The sequence below is a fragment of the Oenanthe melanoleuca genome, chromosome 11 (assembly GCF_029582105.1).
Source record: "Oenanthe melanoleuca isolate GR-GAL-2019-014 chromosome 11, OMel1.0, whole genome shotgun sequence".
NCBI classification, from domain to species: domain Eukaryota; kingdom Metazoa; phylum Chordata; class Aves; order Passeriformes; family Muscicapidae; genus Oenanthe; species Oenanthe melanoleuca.
In genome coordinates, this window is record NC_079345.1 from 18681630 (window position 1) to 18698247 (window position 16618).

Here is a 16618-nt window from a genome sequence, read left to right on the forward strand (position 1 = left end):
ATCAACAGAGACATGGATGTTTTTAAGCATCCCAAAAGAGGGATACTTTGTAACATCTGTTTGCCATTTCTGCAAGCTCTCCAACCCTCTTGGGTTGGTGGCTCCTGTAGCAGGAAGCGGCAGAACTAGCTGGCAATCTGGGCAAGCTCGTACAATATTTTGTGCTTGCTCTAAGGTAATGTGAAAATCTCGCTTAATTGCCTGTGCATTTTGGTGAAAAAATGCATGGCTTAATTTAGCTTGTTCAATAGTATTAGGCAGAGTTGCAGCAAGCACTGAGGTAGCATTTTTAATGTCTGCTGCATCTTCCTCATCAGAAGCAGCTGATGCCAATGCATCTGCGTGAGCATTCCCTTCTGCCATAAATCCTGGGAGGCCCGAATGGGCCCTTATGTGGGAAATAAAATAAGGATTAGTTCTGTGAGATAGGATTTGGTAAAGACAGGTGAGCCAGAGACATAACTTATCATTGTTCACATCCTTTAGAACTGATCCCTCAATCCTTTTGACAATATTAGCAACATATGCTGAGTCAGTTATGAGGTTGAAAGGTTCTGGAAAGAGCTGAAAAGCCCTTACAACAGCTGCTAATTCTACAATTTGAGGAGAACCTTCAACTTTTTGAACATCTTGTTCCCAAGTTTTTGTTTTCATATTTTGCCATGTGACTACCGAATTGTGTGTTTGCCCTGAACCATCAGTGAAGACAGTAATTGCTTCTAAAGGTTCTTCACTGATCAGAGGCTTTTCTTTGTAGCATAATTTAGCTTTGATCATTTTGTGTGCTGGATAATGAATGGAGCAAATGCCTGGAAAATTAAGCAAGGCATACAGCAGGTCCTCTGACTTTTGCATTGCCCACTCAAAATAAGCTTTCTTTATGGGCAAATAGATAATTGCAAATTCACAACCTGCTATTGAAAGAAGCCTTGCTCTACCTTTGATGATTATTTGAGACATCATGTCTAAAGGTGTGAGAATTGTTTTGGATGACCTGTAAGAAATAAAAACCCATTCAATTATTAACAAATTATCTTTTTGAGAAGGGTCCCATTGAAAGATTAGACCACACAGTCTCAGCTCTTGTCCTAAAATTGCAAGAAAAAAGGGTTTCTCTGGGATACAGCGATGTGCCTGCCTGTTCTGCAGGGCTTCTGTAATTCTTTTTAAGGCTTTGCACGCTTCAGGTGTGAGTGATCTAGGTGATCTGATGTTATTGTCCCCTTTCAACAAGTCAAAAAGTGGAGCAAGTTCATCAGCAGTAATTCCTAACACAGGTCTGACCCAGTTGATTTCACCTAAAAGCTGCTGCAGGTCCTGTAAAGTGTGGACCTCCGTTCGGACTTGTATTTTTTGGGGTACAATAGATTGTTCTGTTAATTTCCAACCCAAGTATTTCCAGGGAGCAGTCTCTTGAATTTTTGATTCAGAAATTACCAGTCCTGCCTTTGTGATTTCAGAAATAACACTGTCCCGAGTTTCCTCCATTTGTTTCTGCGTAGGTGCTGTTATCAATAAATCATCCATGTAATGAAAAATTAGGGACTGTGGGCTTCCAATTTTGTTACAGGCATCAATCATTTCAGGCATTGTTGGTTTTTCCTTTGCCATGGCTTTAATGGCCTTTTTACATTCTGTATTGGCATTATTTTCAATTATGTCCCGTATCATTAATGGGCGAGCTATATCATCAGAACACTGTCTTTCAGAGGCCTGGATTACTCTATCCACAAATGTGGTGAAAGGTTCAGATGGATCCTGGGTAATAAGATTGTAGGACTTTTCAAAGATTCCTGCAGGCTGTATCTGCAGGAAGGCTTTGCGTGCCATTTTCTTAATATCATCTAAGGCTGTTCTGGGGAGATTTATTTGATCTTCATTTTTGTCATCAGGATGGTCACCTGTTAATTTAGATATGGTCAAAGCACGCAATTCTACATCTGTGCTATCCCGGTATGTTGCTAATGTCTCTGTGAGCATTCTTTTCCATTTTAATTCCCATAAAAGATATTGTGAATCCGTAAGTGTAACCATAGCAAGGTTTTTACAGTCATTTGGCGTAAGAGTGTGACCCTCCAGAGTGCTTTTTAGCACTTGTTTGAAATAGGGTGAGGAGATGCCATTATCCCTTAAAGCTTTTCTTAGTTCTTTAATTTCATGAGATGGAATGGAAGACCATCTTCTAGGACCACCAGGCTGTGGATTAAAAATAACAGGCATTGCCATTATATTAAGGCATTCATCTTTACAAATGTCTCTTCTAATTTCTTGCCAATTTGTTAATAGGGAATTATTATACGATTGGGGATTTAAATTTGATGTGTTCTGAGGATACAGTGTCTCAGTATGAAGCGGAAATGTCTTTTGTAGAGATTGCCCAGATATAGGATTCGCAGGTGGAACATAAGTGTGTGTCCGTTCTGTGTTCAGTAACTGTGGAGCCGTAACGTACATTCCCCCTGTTTGTAGAGCGGATGGGGTGACAGGTTGCAATTGCAGAGCTGAATCGCAGAGGTCTGGAGGTGGGTTTGGCTGCGGTAGCCGAGTGAAAACTGCAGGAACCGGGGAATCGCCCCCTAAATGGGATGTATGTGCTGTGTTCACATCCTGCTGAGGAACAGCTGTAGAGGGATGTTTGGGAAGAGACGCATCGGGATCTGGGAAGTAGACCGGCACGGTCGAGGCTTGCAGGGCTTCCAGTTCCATTGCGGCCGGGACAGGCGCGGCTGCAGGATGAATTGCAGTTGACCACGGAGGGAGATGAACTGTGGCGGGCTGAACTACGCTGGCAGGCATGGGCTGCAGAGTTGCGTCTAGTGGGGCCAAAACGGCAGGCAGGATTGGGGCTGCAACGGGCGGCAGCAGTTGAACTGGGGCAGGATGCTGTGTCAGGGCTCCCACCGGCGGACTTGGCTGCATGGTGGCGGCCGGCGGTGCCATGCGGGTCGCAGGCGGCGGAGCCGTGTGCGGCGGGATCAGGGCAGGAGGCGGAGGCGGGGCGCAGGCGGGGAGGTGCATAGGGAACGTAGTTTGCACTGCTGACACGGAAGAGCAGCTGAACGGCGGCGCGGCTGCGGCTGTATCTCGGGCGGAGGGTTGGGTGGGCGGCGGCTTGTCGGTGAACGCTGCCGACTGGGGGTGGGGCAATGCCGAGCACCGGGAGTTCAGGGGGTGAGCTGCGATGGTCACCGGACAGAACTGAGGCAGGAACGCAGTGGCTCGAGGCGGCACAGGAGGTGGGGGAGCTCCAGGCTGAGCGTCCCCCACCGCCTGCCCGAGGACTGGGCTGGCCGAAGCCTGCAGCGCTGGCGTGGGACTGACAGGCACGTCTCGGCACTCCGGGACCGCGGTCAGCGCTGACGTTGTGCTCCGCGCATCCGTGGAGCTGCGCGCAGGCAGCGGTGCATCGGCGCGGGCCAGCTCCGACGGCGGGCTCGCTCCGCGCCAGGCGGCTCCCGGGTTGGGAACGGGGAGCATCTGTGCTGCTGCCGGCAGCGCCGGTGTGAAGCCGAGCGGCGCAGCCCGGTCCGTCAGGACGCTGGACTGCACCCATGCCGTAACTGCAGGCACTATGGCATTTGCAGACTGGTGTGTCTGTAACGGGGTGGGAACAAAGGGAGCCGCAGCCACGGGCGTCATGGCGGCGGCGCCGGGTATCGGGGGAGGGGCTGAGGGACTCGCGGGAGCGAGGGAGGGGGGCGGGGTCGGCGTGACGCCATCAGCGAGGGGCGGGGCGGAGGCGATGACGTTGGCGGGTGGGCGTGCAGGGGCGGAGCCAACGGGCGGGGTCACGGCAGTGACGGGCGCGGGGGCGGGGATACCGGGGGCGGGGAGAGCGGGGGCGGGGGCAAGGGACGGGGACGGGCCAGGACCGGGGGTGGGGAAATTGCAGATTGCGAGCGGAGGGGCGGGATTTGGGGTTACTGAGGAAGCTTGAGAGACAGGAACGGTCGTAGTTACCGGGACGGGAGGGAGATTAGCAAGATTGGGTGCGGACGCGGCGGGTGGGTTTACGGGGACGGAGTTTGGGGATACGGGAGCGGAGACAGGGGGAGGAGGGGCAGGAGCAACGTGGGTCAGAAGCGTGGCGGCAGGAGTCCGGGGAAGCAGGGAGACTGGCGCTGCGGGGCCCGGGGTTACGGAAACCGCGGGGGGAGGGGCCCCGGGGGCGTGGGGGATGGTGCCCGCCGGGGCGGCGGGAGCAGCGGGAGAGGCCGCGGGGTCCGGGGAAGCTGGATGGACTGGGGGAGCGGGTCCTGGGACCACGTGGGTTGGAGGCGCTGCGGCCGGGACTCGGGGGAGCAGGGGAACTGGTGCCGCGGGGACCGGGGTTGTAGGAACGGAGTGGGGAACCGCGGGGGCATGAGGGGAGGTGGCTGCTGAGGACTTGTCCACAAACAACTCAAGCAATGCGTGACATGCCGGGACTAGTTCTGCTACAGCCATATCTCGGCGGGAAATGCGGTTAAAAAGTTTAACCCCGACTTTCTCCCAAAAATCTGCGGTAAAAACTACGGAACGGTCTGCATGAGGAAAATTAAGTAAAGTCCACTCCAAAAGATTTTTTAACTCGTGCTTAGGCAGGTCATGGTGATGAGAACTTAATAAATGTTTCAACTGCTTATACAGGTCTCTCTCTTGAGCGGAATGAGTCTGTCCCATTATTAACTTTTATATTAACTTTTAACTACTAACTTTTATATTAACTTTTAACTACTAACCTCGGTTTGCCGCTGATACAGTGTAAAATTTCCGGAGTCCCACGAAAGCGCTGGCCAGGCGTCCTTTCTGGGTGGAAGACACTGTATTTCCGGTCCCCTCTCAGAGCACCGCTCTATGCGTCGCTGTGCAACGGCGTAGCGGACTCGGGACCTCCCTCCACTGAGTTACAGCTCACACACCGCCAGGCAGCGTGTGGCTGTACTCGGTGCCACGGCGGGGAGTGCCGCGGCGGTTCCCTCAGAGAGCTCCAGGCAGTACTGACCGGCAGTAACTGTGTGCTCGAGGGCTGTCAGAAAGTCCGTGCAAAGCTTGGCTCCCCTTACTCCACGGCTTTCTCGACAGTAAGAATATTTTAAGAGCTCCAGCCCAATACGTTGCTGAACCAACGCAAAGCTGTGCTCACGGCAAGCGAGGAAAGTAGGTAAAAGTAGGTTTAATAGTTACCGTCCAGGAAAAAACGTCCCGCAACCAAAAACAGGTGAGCTGGTTCTTTAAATGACGTTGGGCGCCACTCTGCGAGAGACTCCTGGATTCTTTGTATCAGGGTGGACGCCAGGGACAAGACTCAGACGCTCTGTAAATGCTAAAAGCTACAGTTGCAGTTTATTATAAGGGAGTCTGCAAGGAGCTGCCCGGCACAGCCACGTGCAGATTAAAGAGATAAAAAGGGGGAGAGAAAGAGAGAAGAAGGAGGGTAAAGAGAGGAAGAGAAGAGGAAAAGAAAAGAGAGCGACTTCCCGTTTGTAACACAATAAATCCACTTCCATCATGAATATTCTAATTCCTAAAAACCAATCTAATACAAAATACTAATTCTATAGCATTTACATACAGCCTATAGGAAATCTTACATTAGCATAGCATGTGACATTCTAAACTCTAAGATCTAATCTTTGGGTGCAGGTCAGTCTTTTGTGTCTTTTGGCCTTGCCCTCTGGCCAAAAGCATTGTTTAGTTAAGAGTGGATTGGCTTCGGTGAGCCATCCCATTGTATACCTGGTTATTCAGTAACTAGGGCTTGGTATCTCAAACGTGGCTTTCATTTCAATTTCATCCATGGTTTCTATATTCCCAGAATCTGAGCATTCATATTTGCAAGATTCCTCAGTTTCATCCTCTCCAACACCCAGGGGTGACAGGATGGCATTCCCCACTCCCAGTGTGCCCCCAGGGCAGCTCTCTGTGCTGTCCCTGCAATATCCTGCTCTGGAGTGTGTTTGAGCCCCAGGGCACGGCAGCCCCTCGGGATGGGCAGGATCAGGATCCCCTCTCAGTGTCCCTGCTGCTGCCCCTGCGTGCCTCGGGTTCAGCAGGGGCAGGGAAGCAGCTCAGCAGCTTTGTGTCCAAGGATGCAGCTGGGCTGTCCATGGAAATCTTCCCCCTTGCATGGCATTACTTCTGGTGGCCCTGGGGTGGAGCAGGGTGTGCCACACACTGGGAATGTTGATTAATAAAATCATTTCAGTATTCTGGCCTTGCTTGAGATGATGGGCTTTGATAAAGATCTCCTGGAGCTTTAATTTATAAACTCAGTGTTTTACAGGTTTTTTTACAGCTGTTAAAAGCATTTCCCTTTGGCCTGTCAAGCAGAGAACTGGACCACTTTCCCTTCCTTTACCAAATGCATTGTTTGGCATAAATACAGACTGAAGAAATGGCACTCATTGTTTTTCCATAGGCAGAAAAAAAGTTTGTAGTATGATCTCTGTGATGGTTCTAAGTAACAGCAAAGAAAACCAAAGCAGGGAAAGTTGAGGTGTGTTTAAATTTGCTGGTCTCACAGCCATTTGCCAGCAACATTTAATAGCACATAAAATTTTCATTCCACAAAATGCTAAAAATACAGGGCATGTTCACAAAATGCACAAATAGAGAGAGCCCTCATTTTGTCCAACACACTTCAGTACCTGCAGAAGACATTCTGTCACACTCTGTCACCTCTTTACCTGTCTCTTATTACCAACTCATACATTTATTATTTCATTCCTACCTCTGAAGGGCTTTTGCACCCTGCCACACACAGGTAATCTCCATTCCTTAACTTTTCACTGATCCCTGGAGAACACTGCTTTTGACCTGAAGCTTTGGAAAAGGCTTCCAAATTTGAGTAATGAAGTTAAAATCACAGGTGTGTAATTAAATAGAAGTGTGTGCTTTCACATGGTAAAGGGTTTTAAATTTCAAGTTGTTATAATAATAAGCATTGGCAAAACAAAGGATTTTAGATGGTGTCTTTTTCAGTTCTCCTTCTTCGTGGTTTCAGGTAGTATTTTCTGGTTAAACAGTTAGTGCCACACTAAGTGTCATGGAAATTTACTTATTAGGTTAAAAGCATAAATAATATAGGTGTTAAATAAATATAAATATAAATATAAATATAAATATAAATATAAATATAAATATAAATATAAATATAAATATAAATATAAATATAAATATAAATATAAATATAAATAAATATAAATACTATATACTATATACTATATACTATATAATAGTATAAATAATATAGGTATTATTTCTCTATTGGACTGTTTAGCTTTAGGAAACCTTGTAGCTAAAGCTGCCTCCATTTTGCTCACTTCTAGCTGGTAGCTAGAAGTGTTACTGAACTTTCTATACTTTTTAATAAAATTTAATAAACAATCAAGCCCAAACACAGAAATAATCAGTTTCCTGAGCTCCCATCAGATGTGGCACACGTGGCTTTGACTGAAATAACCTCAGGGGGTCATCAGGAGCTTGCTTAACCCTGGGATCCCTGGAAATTCGATTTCTCCACTTTGCTAATGGACAGCTGGCACATGCTCTGCCTAAGGATTATGAAGGTATCTAAGCAGAAAAATATTTTCATTTCCCCTGCAAAGTGACAAATAAATCATCCACATAATCTGAAATGCTTGCAAAAAACACAGTCGGTGCCAGCAGATTCCATTCTTTTTCCTGAACAGTTTTGATACAACAAAACTAGTTTTTATTTCTGGAAATCAGAAAATGCTTTCACTAACACTGCAGCCAATTAAAAAAAAAAAAAGCCAACGAAACATTTGCTTTTTAGGCAGAAAGAAAATAATTAAGACTGAGTCACATAAATTGTTTCTCTTCAAATGTGTACTGGCTTATTTTCATAACAACACATTTATGCACTGGGTTTTTTTGAAACATAAGTCAATATTGTAAAAAGCCTGTCAAATTCCACCTTAGTAATGCTTCTTACTAATGGCAAAATTGACAAGGAGCCTGAAACAGGAGCTGTTACTGAAAAAATTTCTTCCCCTTTCCTCTTACCATTTTGGGTCTGATCCTGAAAATTTAAGATGTGGGGGTCATACTCTGGATTATATTTTTGGCATAGAAGTGATGAAGTTTTGTCACATTTATTTTGTGAGGACAATATTGGGTCATTCCTAGTAAAGCAGGAGAGTGAATTTGTTTTTTCAAACAAAAAGTAAACGTTGTATCAACTCTAATTCGGTCATATCTGCCTTGCTTTAAGTGCAGACAATTCAGTTTGTCTGTAGTTTAAGCACTTGGCTGCACAGGAGAAGTACTTATGCAGTCAACAAGTCACACAATTAACAAGTTTTCTGCATAAATATGAATAAAATATAAATATAAATAAGTAAACACTGTAGCTTAGAAGCAAATTCTGAACATATCAGGTAATGCATCATATTAGATTAGCCCTTGCAATATATTCTGCTAATCCCTAAAACTGCAGGAATTTTCCTGCTGGTGCACCTTCCTCTGGCATTCTGCTCCCTGCGGGCTTCAGCCTCTTAAAAGCTGCTCGAGTCTTTCCTGGTCCAAAGGAATTGTGGAATTGTGTCTCCTCTCCTGCAATCCCTGCTCCGACAGGATGGGCCAGACACAGCCGTGCCTTCCAGCTGGAAGAACGAAGCCAGCCCACGGAGCAGGCTCTGGAACACACAAATAAAACAAGATGCCAAGGAGAGGAAACGCTGAGCGCTGCCAAGGATGAGAGATGCCGAGGTGCAGCTGTGATGGAGCGGCCCCGATCACCGCGGCCGGGTCTGGAGCGGGAAAAGCGCTCGGCACGGGAGCCCCGCACGGAGCCCAGCCAGGGATGCTCCAGGATGGGATTTCTGCTGCTCCCCCGGCTCAGCGGGCCAGCCCAGCCTGGCACAGCCAGGGATGCTCCAGGATGGGATTTCTGCTGCTCCCCCGGCTCAGCGGGCCAGCCCAGCCTGGCACAGCCAGGGATGCTCCAGGATGGGATTTCTGCTGCTCCCCCGGCTCAGCGGGCCAGCCCAGCCTGGCACAGCCAGGGATGCTCCAGGATGGGATTTCTGCTGCTCCCCCAGCTCAGCGGGCCAGCCCAGCCTGGCACAGCCAGGGATGCTCCAGGATGGGATTTCTGCTGCTCCCCCGGCTCAGCGGGCCAGCCCAGCCTGGCACAGCCAGGGATGCTCCAGGATGGGATTTCTGCTGCTCCCCCAGCTCAGCGGGCCAGCCCAGCCTGGCACAGCCAGGGATGCTCCAGGATGGGATTTCTGCTGCTCCCCGCAGCTCTCCGGGCTGAGCTGGCTGATGGAGAACAGGGAATGTGGGAAATGGGGATAGGGATGGATCCCTGCAGATGGAGAACTGGGAATGGGGGAAATGGGGATGAGAATGGGTCCCCGGGTAGGTTGGGTTCCTGGCAGATGGAAAACAGGGAATGCGGGAAATGGGGATGGGCATGGATCCCCAGGCGGGCCGGGGTCCTGGCAGATGGAGAACAGGGAATGTGGGTAAATGGGGATGGGGATGGGGATGGGGATGGGAATGGGATGGGGATGGGGATGGGGATGGGGATGGGGATGGGGATGGGGATGGGGATGGGGATGGGGATGGGGATGGGGATGGGGATGGGGATGGGGATGGGATGGGATGGGGATGGGATGGGGATGGGGATGGGGATGGGGATGGGGATGGGGATGGGATGGGATGGGATGGGGATGGGGATGGGGATGGGATGGGGATGGGATGGGGATGGGGATGGGGATGGGGATGGGGATGGGATGGGGATGGGATGGGATGGGGATGGGGATGGGATGGGATGGGATGGGGATGGGGATGGGGATGGCAATTGGAATCGGATGGGGATGGGGATGGGGATGGGGATGGGGATGGGGATGGGGATGGGGATGGGATGGGGATGGGGATGGGATGGGGATGGGATGGGGATGGGGATGGGGATGGGGACATGGGGATGGGATGGGGATGGGGATGGGGAGTACATGGGGATGGGGATGGGATGGGGATGGGGATGGGGATGGGATGGGAGTGGAATGGATGGGGATGGGGATGTGGATGGGGATGGGGATGGGGATGGGGATGGGGATGGGGATGGGGATGGGATGGGGATGGGGATGGGATGGGGATGGGGATGGGATGGGGATGGGGATGGGATGGGGATGGGATGGGGATGGGATGGGGATGGGATGGGGATGGGGATGGGATGGGGATGGGATGGGGATGGGGATGGGGATGGGATGGGGATGGGGATGGGATGGGGATGGGGATGGGATGGGGATGGGATGGGGATGGGGATGGGATGGGGATGGGGATGGGATGGGGATGGGGATGGGATGGGATGGGATGGGGATGGGATGGGGATTGGGATGGGGATGGGGATGGGATGGGGATGGGATGGGGATGGGGATGGGGATGGGATGGGGATGGGGATGGGGATGGGATGGGGATGGGGATGGGGATGGGGATGGGGATGGGGATGGGGATGGGGATGGGGATGGGGATGGGGATGGGGATGGGGATGGGGATGGGATGGGGATGGGGATGGGATGGGGATGGGGATGGGGATGGGGATGGGGATGGGATGGGGATGGGGATGGGATGGGGATGGGATGGGGATGGGATGGGGATGGGATGGGGATGGGGATGGGATGGGGATTGCGAGGGGTGGGGGATGGGGATGGGGATGGGGATGGGATGGGGATGGGGATGGGGATGGGGATGGGATGGGATGGGGATGGGATGGGATGGGGATGGGGATGGGGATGGGATGGGGATGGGGATGGGGATGGGCGATGGGGATGGGGAGGGGATGGGGATGGGATGGGGATGGGGATGGGGATGCGTCCCCGGGCGGGGTCCCGGCAGACGGAGCTGCGCCCTCGGGAGCGGGTCCCGCCCGGCTCTCGGGGCTCCTGCCGGGCACGGACAGCCCGAGGCACGGACACTGCCCGGGCACCTCTGCCCGCCCCTTTTGCCTGCCTCGTCACCCTGATCCCGGGCTCCAAGGCATGATCCTGCTGGATCATATCAGGTTTTCCTTTTGCTCTTCACCGTATCCCTTCAATAGCAAAAATCAGTGTACACCATCCACAGCGTCCCTGCATGTGGTGGACTGTTCTTATGTTCTTACAACAAAATGTCTTTTCCATTCATAAAACTTTTTTTTTTTTTTTTTTTTTTTTTTTGTTAACTGACACAGTTTCAGCTGAACTGAGATGCACTTTACTTCGGCTGACTTGATAATTATTGAAGCATTCCATTGTAATCTGGATGGTGGTTAATGGTTAATGCAATCTGCCATAAAATCGTTTGTGGCTTTAGTCTTTGCAGAAAAACCTCACAAATGTGTAATAGATACTGAGAAATAAATAGGAACAGTATAGAATGCATTGTTATTTTCTGCCACAGATGATCAAGGGAGGCCTATAGATCAACATGGCTTGATGGTGCCAGGATGACAGACCCATTTCTCCAATGAACCATTTTCTTCTTATATGGCAAAAAAGCACTGCATCTATATGAGATCATCCAGAAAAATCCTCCTTCCTGAAAAATACTATATTCTTTTTTGTTGCCTAGCTACATGCTGCTGTTACCTTAGAAGGCTGTAGATTCTTCTGGTGGAGCTGGTGTGCTTGAACAGAGGAGTGATGCAAATTTATAACCCTTGTAAAGATATGAAAGAAAAGGGTGAGTGTGAAAGAAAGGCTTTGCAGAAAAGCAATTTACTGTGTATGTCATGTTCTTCTATGACATTAATTGCTGCATAAAGACCATTTCACCCCACGGCCCGGGGTGCATGGGCAGGCAGTGCCTGACTGACACACACTCGATGTTTTTGATGTGAGAGTCTGATGCCAAGGAAACATTTGCCTGGCTCACATTAATTGCTGCTGTGAGTAAGCGTAGAGGAGGGAAAAGAATGCTGAGGCCTGATTCTGATCTCATTTCCAAAACTGTTACGTGGGAAAGTGAAAGTGTGCCATGAAAAGCAGCTTTGTGCTGAATTCCATTAGCACCAGAGAATGGGATGATCACCGAGTCTTTCACTGAATATGAGTGGCTTTGATGACTTGGGAAATGAAGTGCCTGAAGCCCAAAAGTTTACATTGTAATGTGCCTGTCATAAAAACCTCTGACTGGAAACTCCTCATGCATGAGACACGCAGAGACCGAGAGCAGAGCAATAATTCCCTGTCGCTTTCCCAGTGATGGGCAGCTCAGGATGCCTGGGAGAGGTGAGGTGAGGTGAGGTGAGGGGAGGTGAGGGGAGGAGAGGTGAAAGCCTCACTGGAGACCCCAGTGTGCTCCTGTTCCCTAAATATGGGGATTTTCCTCTGGGAAGATGAACAGAGAAATAAAGTTATTTCTTACCTGCTTCACTGTAACTGGTTTGGGTGTAGGGTGTCCCTGATAACCATCACGATTTTGCAGTTTTGTCTTTAGGACTGACAGACTTCCAGCACTGGAGATCTAGTTCAGATTTGTCTAGTTAGAGCTGGCTTTCAAATTAAGATCTGCATTTGCTTTCACTAGATGACATTTTTCAAGTCTACTGCCTATAAACCCCTTTATATAAGAAACACACTTCATACATTCTCATACCTCAGTCTAGGCTTATGCTTGTTCTCTATATTTAATCATGAGCCTAAATACTGACCATTTTATATTTTTTTAAGAGAGTAATGGATAATGAAACATATTACAATTATAATAATTGCATCATTTCTCAATAGAATCAGAAAGAAATCTGACAATTTAAAATGGAAAAAAAATTTAGAAAGAAAATTCTTTTCATTCTAGTATAGCACTACAATTAGAATTCTGAAGGTTTTTACCAGAATGTCTTGTATAGCAGCAGAGGCAAAGCAGGAAATGTGACATTCAAAAGCAGCAGAGATTCCTTTTACTGCTATGATGCAAATATGGAATTTGCCAAACTCAGCACATTCCAACTGGACAAATTCTGAGTTTTTCCTGGAGGAGATGATAACATCTCTCACATCCAAATTCCCACACACTTTACATGGATCATTCCACTCACCACAGGAAAAGACACCATAAATTCTGCCCTGGCTTATAAGGAAGTACAAAACTTTTCCAATTCAAATTCTTAAGTCTCCCCTGTGACTATGAGTTTTTCTCCCTGCTTCAAGGTTTCATTTCTTGAAATGGAAGGAAAATGGAGTTTCCCCACAAGGGAGACAAGAGGAAGCTCTGTCACCTAAAGCAGAAGGGCAGCTCTGTTTGATTCTGTCCCCACCAGGAGCCTCACATAATGAACGTGCAGTGATTCTCAGCCTTGCAAATGCCTGTTTGGACACACAGCTGAAGGCATCTCTGTAAAAAAAAAAAAAAAAAAAAAAAAAAAAATACATTAAACATTCCTTGTCCTTTTTTTCATATCTGGTGCACAGAAGAGGGCAGCACAGCTGAAGTTTCACTTTATATTGCCATGAACACTTTGTGTTTCTGTCCCGTGTCCTTCCCCAGCAATGCATCCTTGTGGCTCTGAGTGCTGGAAGCCTCTTGGTGTTTCCTCTGAGCATCCCAGGGCTGCTCCTGCTATGGGTTTTCAATCCAGGGAGACTTCTCCTTCTTCACCTGTCATTTTCATGGAAATATCTCCATTATGACAACTTAATCCAGATTTTCACAGCTGCTAACAGGAAACTTTTGAAGACTTTTGAAGGTGTAAGGAGAAATGAGTTCTGTGGGTTAGCAAGGGTGACTCTAGGCTGATTTCTACCCAATTTCCTGCCTATTAAATGCTTAGCTCCTCAATAAAATAGAAGTAGGTCTGCAAAAATGTTACTCAGTGTTCAGCTGACAGTGTAAACAGGTGCTAGGAATTCTTGGGATTAACAAGAAAGCAGAATTATAAATTATCATTATCGACAGTGAAAGTCCACAGCAACATGTAGTTTGAATAACCCATGTTACTAATCTGTACTTTCTCTCCCCTAATGTTTAAAAAGGTGTATTAGTGAAGATAGAGAAGGGCAAGTAGGGATTCATGTCTATACATGGAGTGAGGAACTCCAGGTTCCTAAGCCACAAGAGAAAACAAACTACTGCAGAAAGCTATAAAACCACTGTGTGAAGGAGACATGAGGGAAATCTCATTTTCTGCTCCTCCAAAGAGTAATGGGGGTGATACAGGGTGTTGAAAATCTACATGTGTTAAAACACAATTAGAAAAATATGCAGAAAAAAATCCTACATCAAGGCCCCCTGGTGGTTGTGTGTGTGGAGTTTTAATTGTGTTTATCACGTTCCTATTGTCCATTCTTCAGCTATCTGCTACAGGCAGCTGCTGGAATATGGCTGTAAGTTGGGTCTGACCCAGGATGGCTCCTTTAATTTGTTATTGTAAATAGACTCACTCCTCTTGCCAAGAGCTATTGCTGGTAAACAATAAATCTTCCTTTCTCAGTTTGCTTTCTCAGCACTACGTAATCCTTGGTGAGACACAGCCACTCACTTTGCCCACCCCCTAAACCACCTGCCTGTAAATTCAGACACCTTCTCATGCTCTCTGAACTCCAGCTATTTCTCATGAAGGGGCTGTGAAATCCCCACCAAGGAGAGCACATCCTGCAGGAATTGTAAGAGGATATTTAGCATTCCAGCCCCAGAGGGATGATGTGTGTCACACACGTTGGCTATGACAGGTTTCATCCCGAAAAAGAGGAATTGGGGGTGATTAAGGAAAACAGTTATGGAAATATCTTAGGTCATGTTCTGCTTTTACTCCCAAGTTGAAATGCAATAGGGGTAAACAGCTGACCTCATCCAGGACGTGCTGGGAGCCCAGGAGGGACTGAGCACCCAAACTCTGCCTCCCACAGCAGGGCTGGCACCAGCAGCTACTGCCCTGGTGAGAAGGGAACTGAAATTAAGGGGGAATTTAGAATTAAACTAAGACAGAATGCTTTTCCCAAGTACACCCCAACATTCATTAGTAATTTACTGACAGTCTGTGGAAAAGAGGCAGAGGAGCTCCACAGGCACAATGAAATTGGATCTGCCCCTTGTGCAATTCCTTTTTTCCAGAGCCATGATTCACCTGGTTCCACTGGTCATCAGCTTATCTAGTACTGGAAGTTTTGTAGCTTACTCAAAGCAGTGAGAAATTGAGAGCAGCTGAAAGATGAACCACATTTCCAGTTACTCTCATCCCAAGTTATTTTTTGCACTCCTTTACATGATTTTAAGAAAGACAGGCCACTATGAGCTGTGGATTTAAAACGTGCCTATTTTATCACTCTCTACCTGAAAATGCAAACATTGCAGTGGTCTTTAGAATCTGTGCTCTGGAGCTGAGAGGAAGCACATCAGCCATGAAAGGCTTATTAGTTTTGTAGCTATAACAATGGATTTAGTTGGGTTTCTGCTTGCATTTCCCCCTTGGCACTCTGTGAGCTTTCTAAGCTGTATTGATTTCTATTGCCTCCAAAGCTCGTATTTCTCACATTATTGTTTCAGCCCCAATTCGTGGCTACCACCAGTCATTTAAAAATGCCACCTGCCATTAAATGCAAGAGTAATTATGAGGGAAAGCTTGGCCACCGGGTGTGCTGCCTTCCCCCAGCAGGGTCAGCGGGGATGTGACACTTGTCACCTTCCCACAAAGGAGCTGGTGAGGGCTGGAAGCTCCACTCTGATGGTTATGGTACAGTTCAAAGAGCCCCTTGCTCTCCTCATCCATTAACTGTGGAACATAAACAGGCCTCATGTGAAAGGGGCTGATACAAACTGAACCAGTCAGCCCAGGGCTGTTCAGCTCACACTAATCTGTGATTTTAAGGGTGATGGTGAGGAAAACTTGATACCATACTTGCACTATATCCTACTTTTTGTAGGATGAGGAAAAAAATTGTTTTTCATTTCCCTGTACCTCTATCTCTCTTGCTAAGGTTAAAACCCTGACATATGTCATGCTGCTCCTCTGCCTCTTCTCCCAGTGGCCTGTGTGTCAGTTCTGTAATAAAAATAATAATGAATGCTGCTATTTCTTTCTCAGTCCAGGTATTTGGGAGGTAGCCAGGCTAATGCTTCTGCAGGAGTAATGCTTCATATAACTTGGCAAGAACAGACCCTTGTGGGTATCTCACCATTTGTACAGAAATAATTTCACCCACATAATGGCTGATTAATTAGACTTGAGCCGTGCAGATGAGTTGAAAAGTAAGGAGGAGAGAAACCCACAACTTCAGTGTAGAGCCACACTGAGAATGATGCTGACCCCCACACCTCACTGCTGCTAACCCAGCCTTTGGGCTATTCAAAATATTCCTGTTATTCCTAATCAGCTGGGAAACAGCAGCAACCTCAAAAACTGGAACTCAGTAATAAAATGAGTTTGATGTAAACAATATAAATGCTATTTATAATATGGCATTTGACCTTGAACAAACACTGAAGAGGAAAAATCACATAAAGCTCATGCAGCCCCCAAATTTTTCCTTTTTAAGCTGAAGATGCAAAGGGGAGGGGGTTAGGTGTTAGATTTTACATGCTTGGTTAAGTTTAGTTTAACTTAAGTTTAACCTAGTTTATCACTGCACCCCTTGCAAAGTCTGTGCTTGTCATTTAGACCATGAAATGCCCTCTGCACCTAGTACAGAATAAA